At 43.7% G+C, this 22,138-nt stretch overlaps 1 long non-coding RNA gene across 1 annotated transcript in view; it reads left to right on the top strand.

Annotated features, from left to right (window-relative positions):
• LOC109305741 overlaps positions 1 to 22,138 on the top strand; it is a 130,485-nt gene that overhangs the window by 104,822 nt on the left and 3,525 nt on the right. The window contains exon 2 of the long non-coding RNA XR_002099698.1: positions 3,286 to 3,369. This is a non-coding gene — a long non-coding RNA (uncharacterized LOC109305741). The remainder of the gene's footprint in view (positions 1 to 3,285; positions 3,370 to 22,138) is intronic.

The following is a 22,138-nucleotide window of genomic DNA, read 5'->3' as shown; positions in this document are numbered from 1 at the left end:
TCTGAGTCTATAACAGAGACGATCACAGTGATTTTGAATAAATTAAAACATAGAAAAAAAGGAAGACAGTCAGACAATGGGATGTTGTTTATTTTAAAAGGTAGAATCAAATTTTCAGTCTGATGCATTTTCAGTCTCTTTGGGGAATAGGGTAAATACTTCATATATTACTGAAAGTACTAATCTATTTCTCTTCATTTGTAGTACAAAACCCAAGTCATTCAGGTCAGAAAAAACACAACTTCAAAAGTTATTCATGACAATGAGAAATGACTAATCTCTGACTGCCACAGAAGAGATTACTGTGTAGACTTGTTTGGACATGGGGAAGGCACTATAATATGGATCAACTATCCCAAAAGGTTTTGTTAGATTATTTCACATCAAATGAGCTACCTGAAAAAAAAGGAGGAGGAAAAACGGCCCCATCTATCTTCTATAATAAGTTTGTTCCTCTTTTGTACTTATGTCAAATGCTGTTGCTGTTGGTATATAAAACAACATCTAATTTTACATACAAGATCATAGTCTTACCCTGAAAAGAAATGAGTAATGAGAAAAAAAATTGTCTATCAGAAATTTTGGAGAAACAATGTGGGAAAGAATCTAGTAGGACCAGTTAAGGGCAGAAAAGTAGGTCAGATTGTCTGTAGTACATAATTTGTTCCCCACTGTAGGATTTATGATCTTGCTCCCTGCTCCTGTCACAAGATAATCCCTGTCACTGCATCAAGTCTGTGGGTAAGACAGGATCATAGCTTTGGTCTCTGTCCTGCTATGTGCCAGATTACATCATAACCCATAACTCTCTTCTTCAACAGGAATACACTCACTGTCTTCCACAAAGTATCTCCCATATCAAGCCAAAAACAGTCCCACAGCTCATTCAGCAGCAATACCCTTTGTTTTGCCAGAAAATTGTCTAAAATCATTTAATAAGATAATAGTTTAAAATTATTTAAAGTATGCTTATGCCTGCTGTTTCATTCACAGATCAAGGAAATGGCTGTAAGAGAGCTTGGCAAAAGGCAGGGTAGATTTGCACCTTATAGACTAACTAAATCAGAGATGTAGAACAGAAGTTTTTGTAAGCAATGGGCTTACTCCATCAGGTGTAATAAAGGGACTGCCAGAAGCAGAGCTTTTAAGCAGAAAGCAGTGATTAAAATACAAAGAGCAGGGAAGGGGGGGAGGAAAAAAATGGGCACTGTTGAGAAGAACAAGGTGGGTGGGAGAGAAAAAAACAAACCATCGAGGGACATGGGGGTTACAGAAACTAATCCAGATAATAGGATAAGAATCTTTAGTCTTGGTTTAGACCACACGGAATACAGTCCAGTCTGCAGAAGATTTCTTGTTCTACAATATCCCATTCAAATTTGGTTTTAAAGTTTTGTTGTCTAAGAGTAGCTACCATGAGGTCAGCAATGAAATGCCTAGGGAGGTTAAAGTGTACTGCCACCAGCTTGAGTGTATAGAATGGATGTCAGATCAGGGAGAAATCCAAAATACCGAGCTTCTAAAATCCACGATGGTGTATTTTAAAGCCATGGTTTTGGTGCCAATGGGGCAACTGAAGTAGAAAGAAGGGCTTTTAGAAATCATTGCAGATATGATGGTTTGACTTAGTCTTGTACTTGGAGGTTTTATTTGGTCTTATATGATTTTCAAGCTCTAGAGAAAGAATAATGTGCTAAACTGAAATAACCCAAACATGCTCAGACAGGTTTTTTAAGCTCACATGCCTGCTTTGGCTCAGAAGAGCAAGCCCCTTTCCCCTTCCCCCACAATGTTTTGTAAAATCTTATAATCCTCTGGTCATGAGCTAGAGGTGAGATTATTATAAAGCTGCAAAAGAAGAAAGCATTCTGATTAATCAACTTTCATTTTCACTTTGTGTATTGTGCCTTTTTTTAAAGAAAGTTAATTTAAAAACTTCATGGAGGCAAAGTGGCATTTTCTTTTTCTATTTATATCCTCCGACCAGGCAGGTCCTTTTAACTCCATCCAAAAGCTGCTTTACATGGCACATGATGCTAATTAAATATCCTAGCTGGTACCTGGTAGCATTAATTTTTCACTATTGATTATGTCAAAATAAACTGACTTCATGGCAATATATCTAATTACCAACACATCTTCTTCCTAATACATCTAATTGCATTATAAGGACATATATTAACCTGATCACCCCCATACCTCCTCCACAGTATCTCACCACAGATATGGTTGCAACTATCTTTTTCTAAGTTATAATTGATGCTAATCTGATTTTTCACCAAAATAAATCAATCATATGGTGTTAGCAGCAAGAGTTTTGTAAGCTAGATTTCATAGACATTAGGGCTGGAAGGGACCTCGAAGAGCATCAAGTCCAGCCCCCTGTCCCAGGGGCAGGAAGTCAGCTAGGGTCAAAGATCCCACCAAGATAAGCATCCAAGCGTTTCTTGAATAAGTCCAGAGTAGGTGCCTGCACCACTTCTGGAGGAAGTCTATTCCAGGCCCTGGGGGCTCGGACAGTAAAGAAATGTTTTCTTATGTCCAGCCTAAAACAGTCTTGGAGGACTTTATGACCATTGGTCCTTGTTTTTCCTTGGGGCGCTCTGGTGAACAGACGTTCTCCCAGATCCCAATGCACACCCCTTATGTACTTATAAGCAGCCACCAGGTCACCCCTGAGTCTGTGCTTTCCCAGGCTGAAGGGTCCCATGGCTCGCAGCTTCCTTCATAAGTCCTAATCTCTTGCCCTCTGGACCACCTCTGGACTCTGTCCAGCTTCTTGACATCCTTCTTGAACTGCAGAGCCCAGAACTGGATGTAGTACTTCAGTAGATCTAGAAAGGGATTTTCATGCCAAAAAGCTGATCTGCTGTGTCTAACGTTTAGATGCTGAGTAGCCAGGATGGAATCTAGAACCCTTTGTAAACACTGTGTTTAGTGCTTAGACTCTCTGTACAATGCAAGGGTGGTGTTACCCACCTCAAAACAAACTGAAGATTGGGTGAAAAAGTGTCTAGCAAAAAAGGTCTGTGTCCTTAACCTGACTCGTCTCCAGAACTTTCATCCCCTGGTTTGTATCCACAGCAGGTTGTAGGGAGTTCTTGGTGTTCCTGGTTTTGTGCCTTGTAGATGTGGTGAAGAGAAGTTTGGAAAGGATGACTTTCTAAAGCTTTGCATAAATGGTTGCCTGACAGCAGAGAGAATGGGACTCTAGCACAGAAGGCCCCTTCTAGTTTCTTATTCAGGACTGTAGGAAGATCAGTTGGGTTTTTTTTTTTTGTTGAGATGCTGTGGTTTTCCTTGTTAGTCTATATCACTGTGCTCTGTTGTCATCTTCTCTCAATGTGGCATTCTGTCTACAGTTGCACTGTGTTTTCCATGGAATTATAAATAGTATTGTTTAGTACTAAAAATAAGACTATACATTTGTACAGCTCCTTTTATACAACAATCTCAGCCACATTTTAAGATGAGATGTTGAGTAGCCAGGATGGAATCTAGCCTGGCCTTTAAGGCCAGGTATAGATATCACACTTTTACTGTTATAAGTGTTCAGAATCTGGTCTCTGCCCATAACAGAACAGAAGTTCAGCACACATTGACTAGCTTTAAAATGGCGATACTCAGTCTAAGTTTTGCCCCTTCCCTCCCCTCCCCTGCACCCCTCACCAAAGGGCAAATGTGTATTCTGTTTGCTTCTGATCTAAACTATGCCGCTTACAGAAAAGTGCAGAACTTAGTTTGATTCCAAGTAGGGCTGTCTGTACCTAGCCAAAGAGAGTTAGAGCTCAACTGCACAGGTGCTTACCATACTTAGCTTGTTTTCTCAGGTAAAGAAATAAGCATAGTCACTTGATAAGGGAGCAAATGACTAGGAGTTGGGACTACTGGGACAACTTAGAGCAGCTTCTATCTCAGTCAGGAAAGGGGAGAGCCAAGAAAAAACGATGAAAAATATGTTGGCTTGGAGTATAGGAAGTAGACGTGTTGTAGAAAGCCTAATATAAGCTTTAGGTCTAAAACCTAAATATTCTGGGAAAGGAGTACAGAGTAGAAGAGACAGAACAAAGCCCAGGGTTGACATTATTGGGGCAGTGAGCTATGGAAGAGGAAAAAATCCTTCTTTCTCCAAAGGTTTATGACCAACTTGCAGAAGATAGAACAGGTCTGTGTTTTGTTTACCAAGGGCATTACATGTGACTTAACCAGAGGCCTAAGTCTTACAGAGTGCTGTAGACATGTGGGGGTGCCACTCCAGTGCACTATAATTACTTGAATAATCAAGTGCGCTGGAGTGTGCTAATTACCGTGCTCCAGTAGCCTCCGCATCTCATGTATTCAGCCTCCCAGTGCTTCATAATGGCAGCTCATCAAACGAGCTTTAGTTAAAGCATCCCCACTGCCATTTTGAAGTGTGGGACACTGAACACATGAGACATTGTGGGCACTTTAATTAGAGAGGTTCTTGGAGCTGCTGTAGTTAAAACATGCCTCCCCTGCAACCGGCATGGGGGTGTAAAGACACCCTTAGAAACTCCAAAAGCGGAAGGCTAAAAGAATGGGCACAAGGTAAAGGGAAATAGAGGCAGTAGGTGGGTGGGATAGGTTTGTGTTACTGCACTGATTAAACTTCTCACAAAAACGCTTCAAGGTATGCAGTCAAATACTGATCTCTGTTTTAAAGGTGAGTAAATGTGAGAGAGAGATGTGATTTGCTGACAGCCTGGAATGGGACTTAGCAGTCCTGATTCCTATTTTGCTCTGACTCCTTAAGTGTTCTAGCTGCATGTACCATTCAGTCAAGTCATAATCAGACATCTGTCTATCTCTAATCCTCTCTTTGGAAAAAGACCTACTTAGCAAAATAAACTGATAATGTTTATTAATGAGCAGCATAGTAGAATGAAACTGGCCACATTTTTAAGCAACAGAAAGACAGATATATGGGGTTTATTTTTCAAAACATAAATGCAAAACTTTGAAATACAGCCTGTATTACTGAAAGTAACATAATTCAGTTCAGACAAGGATGAACATTTGTCTCCAACAAACCTGATTTTTTTGGGTTATTTTCCTTGGGTGTTTCTGAACTTTATTTCCTTGTATTTCCAAAAGTACTGCCTTTTTGTAGAGTCCCCTTTGTAGCTTTGTCTACAAGAGGGTTTTTCAACTCTTTTTGATAAGTGTATCCCCAATAGCCAGATGCAGTGGTGTGGCCCGCAGAGGGGTGCCACTGCCCTGCCCCCCCAGCCCTGCTCCTAAGAGGCAGTGGTACAGGGTGATGGATGGCAGCACTCTTTCCCCACTTGCCTGTGTGTACCCCCTAGGGCCTTCCCATGCACCATGGGATAGGTGATCACTGGCTACTTTGAAGAGGTACACTGTAGTTTAGAAAAGTACACTTAACACTACACTTGAGACTATGTTACAATCTTATGTACTAGCTGTTCTCAGAAAATGCAAACTCTTGAGACGTATCTTGGATCACAGAAGCATAGAAATTAGTGGTGGAACTTGTGGGAAAAACATTATTTTAATTTGCCTATATTCATAGATTCATATATTGTAAGGCCTCAGAAGATCATCAGGTCCAGCCCCCTGCACCAAGCAGGAAAGACAACTGGGGTCAGGTGACCCCAGCAAGATGACCGAACAGTCTCATTTTGAAGATTTCCAGGGTACGTGATTGCACCACCTTTGGAGGGACCTTATTCCACAGTCTAGACACCCTAGCTCTGAAGTAGTTTTTCCTAATGTTGAACCTGAAATGGTCTTCCAGGAGTTTGTGACCATTACTCCTAGTTTTCCCCAAGGGTGCCCTGGTAAACAGTTGTTCACCAAGCCCTTGAGGTACGCCTCTGATTTAGCGGTAAGCTGCTACCAAGTCCCTTCTTGGCTTTCTCTTTTTCAGGCTGAAGAGTTCCAAATTGCTCAGCCTTTCCTTGCATGGCTTGCAGCACAAGTCTCTGATCATACAGCGGCCCTTCCCTGGACTCTCAAGCTTTACCATATCCTTGTTGAAGTGTGGTGCCCAGAACTGGACACAGTACTCCAGCTGTGGTCTCACCGATGCCAAATAGAGTGGGACAATCACTTCTTTAGTTTTGCTGGAGATGCCTCTGTAATCCCAAGTAAATTTGCTACTTGCATGTGTAAATGCATGTGTAGATGCACTCACTGTTCATGTTGGTCTATTTTAGACACCCTACAGGGCCATTCTCCCCTGAGGCTACTGGGATACTTGTTTATTAAAAAAAAAAAAAATCAGCAAGTTATCTTCAAGAAAAATTATTGCTTGTAGATATTACAAATGCAAGTAGCAAATTTACCCAGGAATAGTAATGGCTCTGTAGCACTTACATAGATGCCTGCTCCAGGTCAGCCATCTACTAGGGGGTGGGAGCTGGTTCCCACCTGGGCCCCTGTGGTGGAGCTTGCCCCAGCAGCAGGCAGCTCCCGGGGCCAGGGAGCTGTGTCCATCTGTCCCAGCAGCAGGAAGCTCTGAGCCACCTGCTCCCAGACTGCGATTGGGGAGCGGGCGCGAGGAATCCCTATTTCCCAGCCCCTGTTCTGTCATTGTGATTGGGGAGCGTGGGGCTCGGAATCCTGTATCTCCCAGCCCAAGCTCTGTGGTCTCCCTGACTAGGACAGTACCCAGCCAGTCCTAGACTACGCAGGGAAGCATGTGTAGCCTAGAAGTGGCTGGGGACTGTCCTGTTTTGGGTAGTCCCCAGCTAGCTGTAGGCTGCACATTCAGATTTCCCCACACAGCCTGGGGCTGGCCAGGAACTGTCTCAGTCAGGAGCAGTTCCCAGCCCCATGCCCCAATCAGGTGATCAAGGCGTGGGGCTTGGAAAGAGCTGCAGGGGGTCATTGTCCCCATCCCAGCAGCAGGTAGCCTCCCTGAGCCAGGAAACATCTGTCTCCTGGCCCTGTGCTCCCTGCCAGCCCCTGTGCTAGCACTTAGGGGGCGCCTGAAGCTTCCCTTGGTGGTGGCATGGGCCCATTGCAGGGCTACAGGGAGCAGGGTACAAATCTGCTCTCTAATCCCTGGCTACCTAAAACCCCTTACTCCTGAGTATTTTATACCAGAGTAAACTTGGCCTGGAGTAGATGTGTAGATGTACCCACTGGTCATGTCGGTCTGTCATAGACACCACACAGGATCCAGGGAAATTCATAAGGCTACTGGGATATTTGCTTGTTTATTAAAAAAAAATCAGCAAGTTATCTTTAAGAAAAATTATGCTTAAGAACCAACTGTGCACAATTTAAAAACAGCAAGCAATATACTCTGAAAAAACCCATTGGATATTTAAAATAAGTCTGGGTATATTTACAATGCACACTGGGGTGCAGTTTAGAAAAAAACTGTACTAGGTCTGGTAGCTCTGGAAACAAGCCAGCCATGGTAGCACAAAGATCCACACTAGGGTATGCCTTGGTGGAGCACCATGCTAATGTAATCAGCTGGTTTTGCCTAGCAGAACTCAGACGTCTCCACACTGCTCGGCACTACGTAGTGTAGGCATGAACCAGGCATGTTAAACTCATATGGGCCTGCAGGCTGGATCCAGACTTTAGGGCTCCTTGGGCCAGAGTGTAGGGCTCCTCGCAGGCTAGACCCAGAACACCTCTGGCACTGGGGAGGAGCAGCAGCATTGGCAAGGTGAGCAGCAGCAGGCAGCTGTGGGAGTTACTATAGCTGTTGCTCTCCCTACTGCTGCTGAAACACATCCCCAGCAAGACTCTTTACTTTGGAATTTAGTTGTGGGCATGGGCAGAGTCAGGATTTCCTTATGAGGAGTGCAGCACATTGCCCCTTAGTTTATGGATGGAGTGTGTCGGGTAACTAGGGGGGCAGGCAGGGAGAAGTGCCATTCCTATCCTGCTTCAGTGCAGGGGGCTGTATGGAGTGGCTGTATGGGGTACTGGGCTCAGCTGTGGACAGTGGTGGTAGTGGCATGCATTTTCCTTCTTCCAGCTCCAGTTCCTGCCTGCCCTGCCATCCCCTCAAGTAACACCCGCCGGCTGGGAGCAGGCACTGGAAGGAAGAAACTGTGTGCCACCGTTGCTGCTTATGGCTGGGCCAGGATCCTTGCACAGCTGTTCCTTGCAACACTGGGCAGGGGCAGGTCAGAGGATTTCCCTGTGTCTGCATTAACTGGGGACAGTGATGGTAGCATGCAGGTTCTCCCTTCCAGCCCTTGGTCCTGGCCAGGGAGAGAGACACCTGTGGGAGTAGAGTGGGTAGGGAGCAGGTGCTGGAAAAAAGAATGAATGTCACTGCCACTGGTACCCTGCCCAGCCACAGCTTATGGCTGGAGTGGGGCAGAAGTGACTGTGGGGCTTCCCCTGTGCTTGGATTAACCAGGGACAGCCACAGTGGTGGTAGATGGCAGGGGGGCATCTGCACTTCTATACCCCTGTGGATCACCCCTCGTTGTGGGAACCACCCCTGAATTCCCAGTCCCTCCAAGAGCCCTGCAGGCTGGATCTGGCCTTCAAGCCACATGTTTGACACCACTGAAACTACTCGACATGTAAAAAATCTTTTAATAGGTACTTTTAAATAAAGTCACTCTCTCCCCCTGCCCCTCTTCCTGCCCCCACTTTAAAATTAATATGTGTAGCTACTATTTTGTAAACACAAACATTTTTATTCATTTTCAGAACCAATTCTATTATGACATTTCTGTTATAAAAGAAACTCCAGCTGTCAGTGAATACATGAAATATTTTGTCAGTAGCCAAGGCAATGAAAGAGGGATGCTTTGTGTACTGCACTCTTGCCCTGGTATTTTCGTGTATGTGCTTTCACTGTCAGATTACAGTGTGGGATACAGAAGTTGTACCTACTGCTTAGACTTATTAAAGTGAAATCTCAAATTTCTTACAATTTCAGCATATTTAATTAAAAGAAGGAAAAATGGCCATTTTCTTGAATTTTCTCAGTGAATAAAAAATGCTTTTTTTCAGGTCATCCAGTTGCTCCAGGAAAAAAAAAATTGTAAGAGAAATGGTAATTAAATATAAGATCATTTTAATTTGATAGATGTTTTTTCTGTACTGATATACCCAAAAGCACAAAGATTAAGCTGTTTTAGCTACTGGGGTTGGAATTGCATTCATGGAAAGTTCCACTAAATGTTTCACATTATGAAATAAGCTGTTAAGGCAAGTTCTTACTGAATTCTGAAGATGGCAATTGATTTGAAGTTACCTACAGTAGTGGTGTTGGTATTTTTTTACTTTGTACTGCTGCTTTTCCTGCTTCATTTTAAAGTTGTGCAGCAGTGGCTACATCTCATTGATATAGAAATGCTCATAAGTTCATCTAAAATCTAGACAGCATCAAGCACTGAAGTGAATGCATCACCTCCATTGACTCAAGGCCTCTTCCCAGAATGCCTTTCCTCAACCTTGGGGTAACAGAGCACTTAGGTGCCCTTCTCCTTTTAAAAAGGGGAAACTGCTAGGGAAGAATCCTTAGCTGGTGACCCACACCTGTCAGCGGTCAGCCTGGCACATTTAAACCCCAGGGCTGAGGCCAGGCTGGCAGTTCCCTGCTGGCAGCCAAGGGAGAAGGAGCTCTGTTGGAACAAGCAAAGGGGAGAAGCCTAACTGCATGAGCAACTCCTGATTGCTGTTATGGGGTGGGGAATTCCCTGGTAGGGATTGAATGATGTTTTAGCCAGGCAGTTTAGATGTTGTTATAGCCCAGGGGCTTGTGTTTTGTGTTTGCTGTTTAATACTGGAGGTTTGGGTGAGGCTATCAGGGGTTGGAGGAGGTCTCTTAGGGGACCCATGGCAGCATGGAGACCCTAGCCCCAGAGAGGGGGGCAGCATTGACCCAGTGAGGTGCAGAGCAAGACAGGGCTACAGAAAATCTGAGCGCCAGTGAAGGCATAGAGTGAGATAGGGCCGCAGAGAGCCCAGGGAGGACAATGAAGCCAGAGTAGAATAAGGCCCAGACTAAACGATGTGAGTACCATCTGCAAGGCTTGGTCAGCGGTGTAGGGAAGGAAAGGAGCCGCACCACGTTGCATCGGGGCAGTAAATGGGCAGCCTCTCACTTAATTGACATCTTCTAATTAATCAATTAACAACAAGGCATGGCAGGCTAGAAGGTGGGCAGTTGGCCCATAACAGGTGGGTGGGGTCACCAGTAGGCAGACCCCAAAGGGACGCACCTGTCACACTTGATTATAAAGGATCTGAGAAATGTGGATTAAATGAGCTGCAATAAATAAAGCAGGCTGCAAAAATCTTATGTCTCTGCTATGGGGAAAAATAGATTTGTCATTTAGCAAAGTTTAGTAACATCTTGTCTTAACTGATTACTTTGTAACATTTTGTAGAACTGGAGGTGTCTGCTATTTGTAAAACTACAACATTATGGAATCAGTAACTGTGCAGAGAACTTGCAGCTGGAAGGGAAACTGGGAATAAGAAATGTAGCCAAAATGTTTTGCAATATTTTTGCTTATTACTGGACTTCTTAAAAATCAGACTATTCAGCATTTCAAATGACTTACTAAGCCTCATAACTTGTCATGGAGTTGAGTAATAAACCATGAATTTCATGCCAACTGAAAGGGGGGCACATGTCACCAGACACTGGAAGAGATTCCCATCCTCCTTCCATATCCACAGCCAAACAAGTGTCATTTTCTAATGTGAATCAAAGGGACCTGCTAGAAGATTGTACTGAAGAAGAAAAGAGTGCTCACTTTGCATATTCTTCACCTTCCTAGAGCTCCTGGCCCTCCCAACCTGGTTTGGCCCTTCACATGACTGGAGCATGCACAGGGAGTTTTTACAGCAGCCTCTAAAGCAATGGTTCTCAAAGTATTTTAGACTTAAAGTGCACCCCTCCATACCTTTTCTGAATTTGGCAGTATCCCAGCTAGGAACCACTGTCATAGTGTTTCTGCTTACCTATTTTATCTCTAGGCTGCTGTACTGCTGCCAGGTAGAACTCTTCAGCATCCCTGTTTCCAGGCATGCAGAATAGGACCCATTTCTTCTGCAGCTGATTTTCAGTCCAGCTTTGCAGGCACCCCATGGAAACTGAGGCACGTGGATGGTTTCTTGTGGCACAGCACCTTTGAAAGTGTCTTGCAGTAACATGGGATGCCATGGTATCCTGCTTGAGAACCACTAGATTGTGATACCTGCCAGACCTTGTGGTTTCCAATTAGTAATACATATATAGTGTTGGTCCAACAAAGGTAGTTCTCTCTCCTCTGAAGATTTGGGATAAGAGAAGGGTTCTGAGCAAAACAGAATAGAGTGACTAGCCTGTGAAATCCTCTGATCACATAGTGTGAATCAAAACAGGCAAAGGTGTAGGAGGGACAGTGCCAGCTGCTGCTGTGCCAGTGCCAGTGCCAGTGGCTGATCGGTCATTGCTGCAGGAGAGCATTTTTGGGCACCCATCCCCAAAAGCAATGCCTAGGAGTGCTGCGTTCGTTGTCCCCCTTCAGTTTGGCTACTGCAGTCAAGCCCACATTAAAACTCCAGGCCTGATTCCAGTAGCTAAAACTGGGCTCCAGGGAAAAATCAGATCTAGGTACAAACTGGAGTTTCAGCACATACATTTGATCTGAGAACAGTTTAATCTGAGAACAGTTTACTTGCAAGTAAACTACTTGTAACTAAATGCTCCCAGGTGGACTTCTACACATACAGGGATGTGGGAGCAGATTTACTGCTTCCAGCATCAAACTGCTCCCACTTCCTGCAGCCCTGCAATGGGCTCCTGCCACTACCAGTGGAAGCTCAAGACTCCCCCTGGGTGCTAGCCCGGGGAATGGCAGGGAGCACCAAGCCAGGAGACACCTGTCTTCTTGCCAGGGCTGGGACATTGATTCCTGCTCCCAGGTGGCTGCCTGCTGCCAGAATGGGAACAATGTCCACTGGTGGGGCAGCTAGCAGTGAGCCCCCAGCTAGTCAGGGACCTGCCCCACACTTGCAGCTCTTTCTTAGCCCTGTGCCTCAATTGCTTGATCAGGGCATGGGGCTAGGATCTGCCTCTGATTGGGACAGTTCCCAGCTCCCACTCCACAATCACAGGATGGGGGCTGGAGAGCCTGTTCCCTGCTCAGCTCCTTGAGTGTGGAGCTGGGTACAGAACAGGCTGGAGATCTTGTTCCCTCCTCAGCTCAGTGAGCATAGAACTGGGTGGGAAACAGGCTGGGGAGGTGAGTGGGAATAGGGAACAGCGGGGCTAGGAACAGAGTGGGAAACGGTGCTTGTGGAGCTGAGTGGAGAACAAGCTTCCCAGTCTGTTTCCTACCCAGCTTGATCACAGAGTGGGGCAGGGCACAGGCTCTCCATCCCCCACCAGCAGGAAGCTCCCAGATGCTAGCTCTGCAGCCGTGGGGCTTGGGCTGAGAGATCCTTATCTCCTAGCACCAGTTCCACTGGTTGTGGGCCAGCACTGGGAGATAAGGATCTCCTAGCCCGAGCCCTGCAACATGGAGCTGGTGCTAGGGGATAAGGATCTACCAGCCCCTGGTTCCCCACTCACAATCTCAAAGTGGTGGGCTTGGAGCAGCTCCTGGGGGCACTCTTCTGCCCCCTGGTGGCCGGCTGGTTGGCAGCAGATTTGCTCCTGGCCAGGCATCTACATGAGTGCTATTGCGCAGTAATTACTCGTGAGTAAATTTGCTATTTGCATTTGCAGATAGCAAATTTACTCATGATTACTAAGTTTTACTACACTGTAAACATCTTCATGTGTAGACACACATTATTATGCAGTAAACTACGCTACGTTGCTGTAAAGCATCTTGTGTAGATGCATCCACCATGCAGTTCAGGCTCTGTCACTGAAAAGAAGCATTCTTTTTCTTAACCCCAGAATTATGATCCTTCCAGTCCTTGGTAACAGTACAGTGAAGCTGGTCAAATTTGCTATTCTTTCACTTTCAATTCAAGAACTGATGGAGAGCTTTTTCTTTCATACAGCCTATGGAATAATCAAAACTGGGAAACGTTTCTAAAGCCTTAGGACTATAAGGTGTTGGCACAACCTTCAGTTCTGTCTGGTTGGTTGCAATATACAGCATTATATATGATCTGTGCCCCTATCTCCAGATACACCTTAGTGAGACTAGAGCATCTTTATACAGAACTACATTTATCTGCTATTCTATTTGCAGATTTTAAGATAACAGGATTAAAAATAAATGGTTAATTTAAACACCTCTTTTAATTAGGATACAGCTTATACTTCTATATTAAACTACACTGTACACACTTTATGTTTTTGTGATTTGTCCCTTTTTACTGATAGTTGTAGTTCTTCATGACACATAGCATGTGTGATTATCTCATTATATTACATGAACTGAATATCCAATGTAATTCATGGAGAAAGTGCCCATGAGAAGAAAGCAATTGCCTTACCTTTACCTGATTTATGGTTTTGTTGTAAGATTACCAAATCTTATGTAAGATTTACAAACTTTTACAAAAGGTTATAAACAATAATACTTTCTAATATATGCACATTTCTGAAGGCAAGTTTGTTAGCTCTTACAGAATATCTTTTAAAATAAAGGGCTAGATCTTAAGTATTGCTATTCCAACTTATCCCTGTGGAGATTCATTAATGGCCCATTAATGTTTAAGAAGTAGACAATGTGCTTGGCTTAGTTCTAGCGTGAGAAAAGAGGGTGGAAAACCTAACCTCAATAAACAAAACAAAACTGGAAAATATACAATCGAAAAAACAATCAGTGGAAATAAAGTGACTGTGAACAAAATGAGGTTGGAAATGAGGGAGTTCTAACCATCAGAGCAGTGAGGTACTGAAGTAGCCTTACAATAAAAGTACCATGGACAAAACAACTTCCTACTTTTAGGATGCAGCTTGATCAGTTTATGAAAGAGGCCTATATGATGGTGTTGCCCACAGTAGAAATTTTTAGACTCAGTCTAGGAGGTAGTGGGCTTAGTTCTATAGCCTAAAGTTTTGAGCCTACTTCGCCATGTAATTGGAGGAGAGAACATAACAGCTAGCCCTTGACCTAGAAGGCTGTGTCCTATGCTTAAGAGTTTTGTGAGACTGTTTCAATACACTAGATTGATTCTTCATTAGACCTGCTCTAGTGCAGAATTTCTCTCTTCAGCGTGATTAATCTAATGGCTTGAAATAAAGGTAAAAGTTGATATGACCTATCAGTTGTGTTTGTTAAAATACACAGACAACACGACTGAAAGAATATACATCCTTCTGCAAAGTTGTTTGCCTCCTCATTTGCCATATGGGCTAATATTGGAAGTATCTGCTTTCAATATAAAAATGAGTCTTCAAGCTACCACGGCTCAGTACTCATTGGTATGTGTACCACAAAGATTAGATTTTGGATAACACTTTCATAAATGGCTTGCAAGAAGCAAGGATTTCTTAGGGTGATATTTTTAATTGGATCAACTGGTCTTCAAAACCTCTTCTAACTATATCCAAACTACAAAGTTGGTCCAATAAAATATATCACCCTAAGAATTCCTTGTCTCTTGCATAATTTCTGGACCATCACAGCTGTGACATCACTGTTACACTACCAAAAGTGGCTTGGGCATTTAGGAGTTTACATTCCTCACATTTGGCCCCTCATGACTCTCTCGGTGGGGTAATCAAAAGTCACTGCTCTTAAGAAGCCTCTCATGATTCACTGATGATAGTAAAATTCCAATCAGTATGAGGTCTCAATCTGTCCACTATTTCTAGATTTGTGCCCTTAATTTGGAAGCTTAATCATTAACACCATAAGAGCAGCCAGAGCCAATTGCTCTTCTGTTCTGAATTTAGATTACAAGCATGGCAAACTAAAAATATGTATATACATCTATCCTTTTTCCTAAATCAAAAGTCATTATAATCTCATTCCATCAGAAATTACTATGAGTGTATTCATTTTCCATTATTCTTAAAGCTGGATCCGTCTGCTTACTAAAAAAGTCCAGAAGCAACAATCTTCCAATAGACTCATCATTCAAAAGAGAAATATAGCTTTTATGGTGAATTAATCATTATGGAATAATTGTTGGAAACTTATTTTCTTTCTTTTTCCACAATATTTAACTACTCTACTGTGTCTTAAAGGAAACTAGAAATTGGTGAATTAAAGGACTGTTTCCATGAAAGCTACTGTATGCATCTGAGCCAGAGAGAATTTTTTCTCTAAGATAGTGTGCAAAGAAGACCAATAGAAAGTGAGGAGACTAGGGAGAGATGTATTCAAATAGTTGTCAATCCTTTGACATTATGGCCTACTGCTTACAACCTAGAACTCCACTGTGCACCACACCCTCACACCTCCTCAGCACTCAGCAGATGCTTTAAAGGAAATAGACTTTTAAAAAATTGCACGTGCTAGGACCAATCCTGCCTCTGCTGCCACAGACAGAATAAACTGAATGCAGCAGGAAATATGCCTCTTGGTATACCACCTCTGCTGCCATAGCTGGATACTATCAGTTCCCTAAATGGTTACAGGCTGTATCCAGTCTCTTCATGGGCTGGATCCTGCCCACAGGCCTTTGGTTGCTTACCCCTTGATTAAAAGAACTAAAGATACGCTTCTTGGTTAAGAGGCAACAGAATGGCCTGAAGTATTTTTGAAGACCAGACTTAATGGTTGAGGTCTCCAAAACTCTTTTCAGTCCTTTGTGCTAATGAATGTATCAACAAAAAGAAGAGAATGGATTGATTTAATGTTTTATCATACTCCGTGTCCACCAAATCCATCTGATAATGTTCTGATAAACATTAGGGGCTAAAAAAAACATTTAGCATGAATATCAGGAGAAGTTTCCTGAGGATGATATATACTAAGCTCTAATGGTGCAGACAGATGTGGCAGTTTTTGCCCAATCTGGCCACAGAAACCAGCTTATTGCTGTGAGCAAGCACAAGTGCACAGCTGCAGACAGCTTACAAAATGGCCAATCAGGTGAAAATCTGACCCCTCATTGCATGAGGCATCACATAGGGATGCTTCAAAATGTAGCATATTTTATAAGGTGTTTATAAGGTAAAATATAAAGAAAACCAAAAAAAAGATCAAGAAATGTTTAAATATTCAAGAGCCAGGTTTAATTATACAAGGAACTTGTGACCCAAATTAATTTCCAAAAGGATAGAAACTAGGTGTGGGGGAGAGAGAATGGGTGTTTGACTTCCATGCAAGCTCAGATCAAAGATGCTCACTCATTTTGTCTTGACTTCTATATTTGATTTGGATGGGATATCTGGAGAATGTGCATTAATTCAGAAAACAGATGGAGATAGGCTGCTAAAATAGTCCAGAACAAAACTGAAAAATACAAAAAAAAATAGAAAAGATATTAGAAACAGTGCTAAATAACAACAATGACAGCATAAGATTATTAATTGTGAACAATGTGACCGTGCAATTCAAACAAAATCAGATATATTCAATAGGAAGAAAGGGGTATAAGCAGCAAATAAAGTAAAATAAAACCCGATCCTAAATTATTTCATTCAATTCAAATCAGACTAAGAACAATTTAAAAATAAAGTTTGCTTGCCATTACACAAAATACCTTAGATTCATCATCTCTGTAGTTTTGGTGGGTTTAGAAGTGTCACAGTGTTGAACAATATGCTTGTTCCATGGTACAATATTATCAGCCCTAGTAGAAGCACTATGATTATAAATAATGTCAGAAATGGTTTTCTTACGATTTTTTTCAGACATTCTTTGCAGCCCCAAGAAAAATGTTACATACTGTAGTTACAGTAAGATTCTAAGCACCCAGAATTTGAAAATTTGTATTTATTATAACAAAATCACCATACTTTGTGCATTACTGAAATGCATGTCTGAAGATCAAAACAAGGAATCTATGTTTCCATATGCATAAGAAAAACACTTTAATATGGAAACATGCAAGTCGCCATAGACTAAGTATATAATTTCTAGAAATCTTTCCCTTCTAAGTAAACTAGACAACTTTCTATATATATTTTTTCTTTTTTCCTGAACATTTTTAATGGGGAGGGAGAAAAATGTAGGGCCATGCTGTTGGGTTTACATTTAAAATTTATAATAGAGTTGAGCACCGTTCATCATCCTATTTAGTTACCCTGAACTTTAGAATGACGACATCTGGATTGTATCCTCATAGCTGTGCTACACTGACACTTCAAACAAACTCTGTCAGGAATGGTAAAGAAGTACTACTTAAAACCACCCTACAAGGAGAATAATCTGCAAATAAACAGAAGGCCAAGAGACTCATTACACTGGAAACATCTGAAGTTTCTTAGGCTTTTTTTTCCTTTTCCTGGCCTTAACTTATTGAACCCTTTAGTTAAGACAGCCTGAAGGCACTAAATTACAGATGGTGCTCAGTCATATGAAAATTGAAACCTTCCTGCATAAAGGTAATTGTTTCCAGTTGATACATGCAACATATGATATAAATCTGCCCATCATTTCTTGAATGAAAATTGCTCATATATTCTTGAGAAGGGAAACTCCTACATGGTATTTCTTCCACAAATACTCCAACATGAAACATCAACACCACCTGCATTAATTCTGGTGGAAAGGAATAAAAGTATCAACTATTCTTTATTGATAGTCTGTGAGTGGAGAAACGAAGATGATATATTTGGAAGTGTAATATCTGTCTATGAAAGGAATGTATGTTTTCCCTCATGTTAGTGATTTTGAGATGATAACACCTAAAGAGCTGTGGGTATTCTGAGTAGCTGATGACCAGGTAACTACAAGCAGACACACTGTAAATGCTGTGGAACAAGAGCTATCATTTTTCAATGTGTTTGTACAGCACCTAATGCAAATGGGCCTTGATCTATCATTGGGGCCCTTGTTATTCTAATAAATTACATTAAAAAGCTACATTAGAAGAAGATTATAAAGGTAATAAAGTCTAGCTTTCAAAAGTTAGGACATGCCAGAATTAAGGTTGCCAATATGTTTTGGCCAGGTACAGATGTAACACATAAACCAGTATAAATGATTGGAAACCATCTAAACCAGTAATGGAACAGAAGTTCGGCGCACAAAGATTGGTTTAAAAATAGCAGAATCTGGTCTAAGATAGACCTGGATGAACAAAGTATCAGACTGAATCAGTTTAGGTTAGACCAGTCTATTGAACTTCTGTACCAGATCCCCTCCTGACTTAAGTTAGGTCACAGTCCCCCGACATCCTAAGTGCCTTTGTGGCCCCCTGAATTCCCCCCCTTCACCCAAGCTGTCAGTTAGAGGGTGGGGGAGAGTGGGGAGAGAAGAGGAAGGGACATTTGCAACTCTCTATTTTTCTTTCTTTGTACAATGTCCCTAGGTGGGGGGAGGGGCAACGTTCCACAGAAGGAAAGATCGGGCCCCTGGGAGCTCTGGCCAATGGCAGGCACCTGGCAGTAGAGCAGGACAGCGGAGAACAAGTAAGCGGTGGCTGCAAGCTGCTGTGCCCTGTGTTCATGGAGCCACTAGCTCCCTATGCTGCTGCTGCTAGTGCTGGCACATGGTAGGGTGCAGGGTTTCAGGGTGATGTGTGTGTGTATGTGGTGTAGAGTGGGGTTCCCAGGTAGAGGAGATGGGTGCTGCTCTGTGGGAGAGTGGGGTGCTGGGTTCCCTCCCCAGCTGCTGGCATTGCAGGCTTTATCCAGCAGTGGTTACTTGGGGAAATGGCTGATGTTGGAGAGCACTGGGATATGTGTGTGTGGCTGATGGAGTTGGTGGGGGGAGGCTCCTTGCTTCCTGCTCCACCCTGCTTGGGCAGTCCCCTATCACTTGTCTCACTGCCTCAGGGAATTGAGGTGCCTCTGTTTTGGGGGCAGTGAGGTGGGAAGCAACAGTTTAGGGAGAGCAGAGCAGGAGCCTCACCCCCTTTTGTCTTGGATCCTGGATCCCAAGTGGAGATGACAGCCCTGGTTTCCCTCTGCAGTTAAGGCTTAGTGCCACCTTTGTGGGGCAGCAGCAATAAGTTGAGGAAGGTGGGTAGGACCTGCGGCTTTGCTTTCCAAATTGCAGAAAATGAGGACTCAGACCATCCCCTCTGCCCAAGGGAAAGCAGCACCTGAGTTGTTCCCCATGGCTGGGGTTGGTCAGTAGATGAGTGCCAGGGGCCAGAGCTTGTGGAGCTGGGGTAGGATCTTGGTCTTGTCTGTTTTCCTGCTGTATTATTCACAGGAGCAAAAATAGATCCACCCTGCTCCAGTTCGCTAGGAGAAGCACATGGGGGTGTGGGGTGAGTAAGTAATAGTGTGTGTTTGTATGTGGGAATGAGTGAATAAATGTGTGTCAGTGAGTCAGAGTGTGTGTGAGTGTGTAGTGAGGAGCAGAGTTCCCCTTTGCAGTGAAGTGGAGGTGGGAGGCTGTAGTAGAGTGTGGGGTGTCTGAGTCCATGTCTATGTTCATGTCCAGCAATCCTGCCTTGTACCCCTCCTCTCGCCATCCCTTATCTGTGACAGATCCGAGTATGACAGGTGTCCTCAGCCCCCAATATGGCTCCTGGGAGATGCCCATGCTGTGCCTGCCCCCACCAGCACTTAGCAGACAGGCTCCTCTGCCTGGAGCCTGGCCTCTGGGCATCCACAGCCCAGCCTGGATCCCTTGCTTCTCCTGTAACCCGCCCCCTGGTCTAGCTGCTCACTTCTTCCTTTCCTTCCTCACTTAGCTTTGAGCTGCCCACCAGTGATTCCCTAGAGCCCAAAATCACTGACAGCTCCTGGATAGCACAGCTCAAGCAAAGCAGAGATGCCCTCTGCTGCCCAGCAGCCCCCCTTCACTGCTGCCTTCAGCTGTGAAGCTGCAGATAAGAAATGACTTTACCAGGATTCACCATGGAAAGCAGCTGCTGCCAGACCCAAGCCCTACACACAAGGAACCCCTTCCCCTTCTCCCCCTTCTCCCACTTCCCCAGAGGCAGAACACAAAACCAGAGCTTTGTGCTGCTTGTCCGACTAGCCTGCTCCCAGCTGCCTTCCCTTTGGGAGCCCCAGGGATTAGAGCCAGGGGTAAAGGCAGTCTTATGTAGAGTTTAGAGACTGGATTAGTATGGGATGGTTTGGATAGGGTTGAACCTGACTCAGGCAGGAGGTTGAGCTCTGGAGGTCCCTTCCAGCCCTGCTTCTCTGTGATTCTCTGATTTCTGTGGCTGACAGAGCAGCAAGGAGGGACTGTTTTCCCATGACTGGAAGCCAAGAAGGGGTGGTCTGTCTATTCAGCTGTGCTCTCCAGCAGACCCGGGGAGTGAGTGCAGCACACTGAGAGGTGTTCCAGAGGGCCAGTGCAGACAGCCTCCTTGCCCCTGCCACCAAAGGGTTCTCTTTCCTCCTGGACTAACCTAGGATGCTTAAAGCATGCAACTGCCTCAAAAAACTTCTGCCTCAGGTTTTTTGAATGTCTGTCCCTAGCCTACGATACAGATTTTTTTAGATTACATTATGCTAGGTTGTTGAAAACTGGAAATACATTCCAACACTCAACACTGACATCACGAGGCACCCAGCTCAAGTGGCAAAAGTCTGATAGAGGATGTGAATATGCTATTGTTATGTGGTAAGCCACCAGAGCTGTGGCTCCTAGGTTTTTCCACAGCCATCTCTTTCTTGGCTTGCAACTTGAAGCCCATCTGCAATAACTGAATTTCTCTGGGTTTTGCAAATCCGCATAAGTATTGTGACACCAAGTCTGGGATTTATCATACCAAAGGAAGCTGGTATTAATTTTGCTTGTGAGTTTCACATATACAGGGTGACAAAGAGGAACGCGGGGACTCAGAAATCTGGGGTTCTATACCAGTTTCTGCAAGGAATGTACCAGGGGTTGTGAAGTCTCTGTGGCCAGCCTCCTCAGCTCTTTGTCCCATTTTATTCCAGCCTACTGACTCCATGGGCAGGTCTAGATGAGTACACACATGCATTTCCCTGTGGACAAATAGCAGCAGCACATAATCGTGCTGCTGCTACTTATCCCTGGGAGATGCCCATGCACGCACGCTCTGGCACATGGCAAGTTACCCCAGGTAAGGTAGAAGAAGCTGGGGCCAGCACCTGGGCTGGCCCCAAAAGCCTCACCTGGGGTCCTGGGGGCTTCCTGGGGCTCCAGCAGCAGCAGTCATGAGAATGCGGCCGCCACATGCACGAGCCCTGCTTTTTTCTAGTGTGGGGTTTTTTGACACCAGGATCTCTTGGTGTCAAAACCACTCCAACTCCCCATGCTGCAAATTAGCAGTGTAGGGAAAGCCTGTGTGTGTGGCATGTGCTGTGTGCAGCACTGCAGATGGTCTGCAGCACCACATACTGCATGTGTGCACTTGTCTGGATGCACCCCATGTTTCAACCTTTATCCAGTTCTCCACTCAATACAACACCCCCGTCCTCCCACACACCATCCACCTTCTTGTTTCTGTCTGGCCTTTTCTATGCACAAAAAATAATAAAATGTATTAGTATGCAAATTTTGGAAACAGCATCTGAGAACTAGACCCCTCCTCTGAGTAAAGAACACTTTTTTACAAATGAAAAAATTTCCCTGAATGCTATCTGCAGGCACAAATAAATTCCTACTGTGAATGCACTGTGCACAAACTCTCAGAAGAGCTTTTTCCTGCCTGCCTGTAATTGAGATAGGGATATTTTCTTATGCTGGATACCAACTTGGTGGTATTCTAATTTTAATCATCCTAGTGAGCTGACAAAAACAAACACTTCAGCTCCTTACTATTCCAATGAAAACAAAATCATTTCCTACTGTCCATTTGCACATTTATTTACTTTAGCTGTATTGGATAACAAAGATTGAGTTTGTTCTTTATTTAAGATGAGTTAAATCAGCAATGACTTCCTAAAATTATTGTTTCATGTGACAAGTTGACCTCCCCAGAGGAAAAAGTATTGGTATATGGAGAATGGAGACCCCAGTTCATTTCACATGCCTTGTGTTTGATTCTCAGCTCAGAAAAGTAGGTGCAAGGGAGAGCAGGGGGTGGGATCATGCAGCTTTGTTTAAAAATATCATGACAATTATCATACCAGTAAAAAAAAACATATAACTCTTCACCATTTATAAAGATGATTAAAGAAAAAATAAAAAATTAAGAAATGTTACTTATCTGTTGATGT

Source organism: Crocodylus porosus, unplaced genomic scaffold (genome assembly GCF_001723895.1).
Source record: "Crocodylus porosus isolate Cpor-Errol unplaced genomic scaffold, CroPor_comp1, whole genome shotgun sequence".
Taxonomy (NCBI): domain Eukaryota; kingdom Metazoa; phylum Chordata; order Crocodylia; family Crocodylidae; genus Crocodylus; species Crocodylus porosus.
This window is presented reverse-complemented; position numbering and strand designations above follow the sequence as displayed.